Here is a 5,039-nt window from a genome sequence, read left to right on the forward strand (position 1 = left end):
TTACAACTCGAATAAAGCATTTGTGACAGAGTTTGAAAATCATGTATTTGATGGTGTTAAGAAACACCGTTTGGGGACAACATGTATATTTTACTTGAGGTGTTAATAACCACCAATTGGTGTTGTTAACAAACATCGTGGAAAGTGAACCACTAGAAACAAAGTAGTTGTTGGTGAAAGATAGCTTCTGAAAAATTGTCATATTAATAATATGCAAATATGCATCGATAGGATAACAACAATTGAGAAATATCACATGAGAACACATATTAAAATGGAAGTTTGGGAGATCAAGAAGGAGAAAATGATCACCATTTTTCTATGCTTTGATACCAAGCAAGCTCTCTTGTGCTTTGATACATTCATTCTGTGGAATCTTAATATTCTTGGGTCTATTTATGGCTTTTGATGTCCACAACCAGACCACCGCATCAATACACTCCCACACCTGTGGATCCAACCTATTCTCTGCCCAATATTTGTTCCAGTAGTCAACATAGGCATCTACATCACTGAGCCCCTTTCTCTTAACTGATGGTTCCCAATACTGAATTAATAATTTCTTGAAGTTAGGAGATGCAGCATCCATCTTGGCACTTGATATGGCAACCCCAAGCCATATGGGGTATACCGGGTCTGATGGCCTCACCAAGACGAAGTCACCTTCCTTAACATCCACCATTGGTCTAAACTCTTCCCTTGGATTACCTTTAGAGGCCTACAATAGTGATCATTCCATTCCTCATAGCCTTGGAACTCATTAATGCAAGCATCTATATCCTCCTCCTCATCAAGCGATTGTGTTCTTGGCGAAAAAATCTCTATACACTCCTATCTCTGAGATGTTTTGCTATTCAAGCTCACCGATCATGGTTTTCCAGTAGTATATCACTGGCATGGACTCATACGATGCATTCTTTCCACTTACACATCTCTCCCAAAACTTAATGTAATCCTTTATCCTTGATATTACTCGCAAGTGATCTCTCACAAATGCAACCATTGGCAGTACATCCGAGCAACCTGTAGGCAACAATGGTCGACCCTCACTATCTTTCTTCCATAGCTCAATTCCCCTTCAATGGGCATCTCTAGTTCAGTGATTTTGGATGCACCGTGTACTGCATCATAGGTCTCTCACCTTGCATGAAAAATCAAAATTGTAATGGCTTTGCATGACCAACCAACATTTCTTGCCCATCACATAGGTAGCCATCCACATAATCCTTGAAGTTAGGAACCCGTGTAAGAAGAGATGGTGCTGGAGAAGTTGATGTACATTTTTTGAATGTATCCACCATCAGATGAGGGAAAGTGAACGTTTTTTCTACTTGCAAACTCTCAAAGAACCTATTGAACATTGCATCAATGTTCTCATGTGTGTGCCCTACCATCAAGAAGCCCAATTGAACTATCTTGAAAATGCCCCTTGCTACAAGAAGAGAAAGATATGCAAACAAATATCTATTTTTGTTCTCAGACCGACAATTATCTAGCAGGAGTAGCAAGTTTTCTGGCAACTTTTGGTATGTTGGCTCAACAGCAACACATCTATCTGAAGAGGGTGGATTTTTGCGAGTAGCTGATGGCAACAAATTCCTACATTTGTCCGCATCCCTCGCAATGGAAGTTGTTATGGCATCTGTGGAAGACTTCGAGTCACTCTCCAGTACAGTCTCTAGATTTTCATTTGTGACCGTGGCATCTACAATTTCAGACAAGCCAGGTCCCCTTGTAGAAATGTGTGCACTTTCAAAACTACGATGGGAGTCTAAAGCGTTTCTTGAGCATAGAGCATTCAAAAGGCGAGCACGGCTTCTTGAAATCCCATTAGTAGTAGCAAGGTCTCCAAGGTCATGCATATTCGTCCTCTCTAGGTTGCACAAACAAATTGAGAGCGATCCAATTGTCAGGATGGGATCAGATGGCCACAAACCATTGAGGGTGGTGTCCATAATGACCTTGTCCATGCCCATTGGGTAATCATTACAATGAGTGAAACCTATAATTGCCATGCGGAATCGGTGTCCTTGGACCTCACCCAAAGTCTTGGAATTGCTGTCTTTTTTTGGTCCATCTTATCATGGATTATGCATACATACTTTTTTGGATCCACCATCTCGGAGTACCAATGCCATTTATTGTACAAGTTCCTGCAACTTTATTGATGTATCATATGCATCTTTCACTCCTCCATCAATGAATTGCGCTCATCTTGACTTTTTGTGGTTGCCAATTGAGCCTTGATCTGATTGCACAAGCTACATTTAGAGATATAATGCAATGATCAAAGACAAACGAAAGAGGAGGTAGGAGTAGAAGGAGAGGACAGAAAGCGATGAACACATATTTAATAGCCATTTTTGGAGGGCTATGTTTATGAGGTTGGAAACTAAGTTGAAAATGAGCACTGCGAATCATCCACATAGTGATCCATGGTCAAACTAAAAGGGTCAATCAGGTCATTGAGGATATGCTTAGAGCATATGTAAGTAAATGGAAAACTAATTGGGAACATTATTTAGAATTTGCATATAACAGTGCTAAACATTCTGCTACAGGCTTTAGTCCATTCATGATGATGTATGGATTTCAACCAAGAGCTACAACAGCTGTGGGACTCAAAAAAGAGAAAGTTCAAGTGGCCAAAGACTTTCTTGAAGATATGAATCAAATGCTTAAGTTAGCTCAAGATAACATAAAAAGAGCTCAAGATAGAGCACAAAGTTACGCAAACCCTAACCGTAGAAGGTTGGAATTTGAAGTAAATGGGAAAGTCTACCTCAAAGTACCTGAATCTTCAAAATCTCTAAAGACAGGTAAATGTCTGCAGATGTCTCCTAGGTATTGTGGACCATTCACAATACTTAAGATAATTGAAGAAATTTCTTAAAAATTAGCCTTACCCGAGGGATGTACAGTACATTTAATTTTTCATGTTAGTAGGCTAAAAAGGAAGTTAGGAGATGATGATAATCTCATTGGAAATGAAGTCCTAGTTGAACTCATTGAACCTGCTTCTTTACTACATGATCTAGAAAGAATTTTAGATAGACAAGAAAAAACAACACGACATACAATATGGCAAGAATGTCTGGTTAAGTAGATGGATAGATCTGAAGAGAGTTCAACATGGGAAAGGGTAAGCAATCTCTAGAGAAAGTTTCCCAATTTTGTTTTCAAGGACATAAACCATTCTTAAGGGGAAGGGAATGTTACGTCAACCATAATCACGAAAGCCTAAGGCTTGTTGAGATATCGAGCTCCACTTGTGATATGGCAGGGTGACTGTTGTGCATTTATGTCACCGACTTGTTAGTTGCAGATGTGGTTGGTACACCACCCATGAATAATAGCTGGATGATAGCTATCCTTATGTACTCTAGTTCGTGGCTCAGTTAGTATGCCACCATAGTTAGCTGAGCTTGGTTTGAGACCCACATATAGGGTTCTTCTATTTCTTTGTACTAGAGTTCTTTTGGCTTTCACAACTAAGAAGAGGAAAACTATTTTCAGCCTCCACCTTTGTGTTTATTCCCCCATTGTGTATGTGAGAAAGCCGCAAGTGGGACTCCTTCCTTCTCTCCCACTATCTTCACAAGGCTTGGTTATGGTGATGCAAGAGACCAAGAGGGCTTGACAACACTTGCAATTAATGGGGCTTCGAGGGCTTGGGTCTAGGTTTTTCCTAGGCTTAGGCATTAATGAAGAGGAGCAAAGGGAAGGCCTGAGAGGGCTAAAATGATGAGGTCCTTCGTGGGACACGTGGCACTAAATAAGAAGCCATTTGGAAAGTGTTGGGTTGAGGGGTGTATTCTAGAGATAAAGCTCACAAAAGGAATGAAGGTAATGGAAGGAGCTCACTGTCAGGATCCTTGGCTAGGATGGTAAATGAAGCAAAACCCTCCATAGTTACCTCAGCTTGCTCTTGTGCCTCCTCTACCTTGGCTTCTGCACCTTCTCTGAGACTTTTCTCAAGTTGCACTGCCTTTCTTGCATTGGTGGCTTTCTCTTGTAGAAAAGTCACCTTCTGAGACATCTGCTTATCGTATTGCTAAAAAATCCCTTTGAGGGTAGATGCCATCAGGGGCATTGCAACTCCAGCAGTCTGAGATGACAATTGGGATCTGCCATCTATGCAATTCTTCATGTTGGTTAACACGCTCTTGGAGATCACCCTTGAGAAAGAAATATCACGTCCTTTCAGTTGCTCTACTATTGCTTGAACTTGTTAGAACTTATAGGCTCCTCTTGCATCAGGAAAGAAGTGAATGGTCTTCTTCAGCACATCTTGGAGGTCTATTGGCAACTCAAAATCTTGACTCCACCATCTTTACTAATTTGAGCATTGGGTTATACATCTAGAATATCATGTCTCTTCCACTGCTTCTCCAAAAAGTGTGCTTGCAAACTGACTCCAGAATTTCCTAGAGCATTTTCAATCATGCTTTCATTGATGGTAATCTTCTAACCTTCACAGACTAGTTTCCCCTCCTTCACACTCACCTATTGTACCAACTTGGTGAAGTTTTGGAGAGCATCAAAATTTAACTTTTAAAGAGTGAGAGAGAAGCTCCCATATGTCATGATTTCAATATAAAGGGACATTGTGCTTCAAAGGGGGAGGAAAGATTGTGTGAGGAGCTCCCAGACTGTGTAAGTCCATTACGAGAGGGGATAGAAGTTGTAGGAAGAGTGCAAGGGAGATAGAAATGGTCGAAAGGGATAGAAGATGAAACAGTGAAGGAAATGGAATAGTGGAGGCTTGAGTTTGCAGTCCGATTTGAAGGGAGAAAGAAATGGTTGAGAGGAATAGAAGATGAAACATTGAAGGAAATGAAATAGTGGAGGCTTGAGTTTGCAGAGTCTGATTGCAGGTCTGATTGCAAGGGAGAACGAAACGGTCGAGAGGGATAGAATACAAAATGATTGAGGGAATGGAATAGTGGTTTATAGACCGCCTACATTGTTAAGGTGAGAGCCAGCATGGTGGTTGTAGCCCGGACTACACTGTCAAGGTGAGAGCCTCCACGGTGGTT

Source organism: Dipteris shenzhenensis, chromosome 8, assembly GCF_047967505.1.
Source record: "Dipteris shenzhenensis isolate YYH24624 ecotype China chromosome 8, Dip_SZ_1.0, whole genome shotgun sequence".
Lineage (NCBI taxonomy): Eukaryota > Viridiplantae > Streptophyta > Polypodiopsida > Gleicheniales > Dipteridaceae > Dipteris > Dipteris shenzhenensis.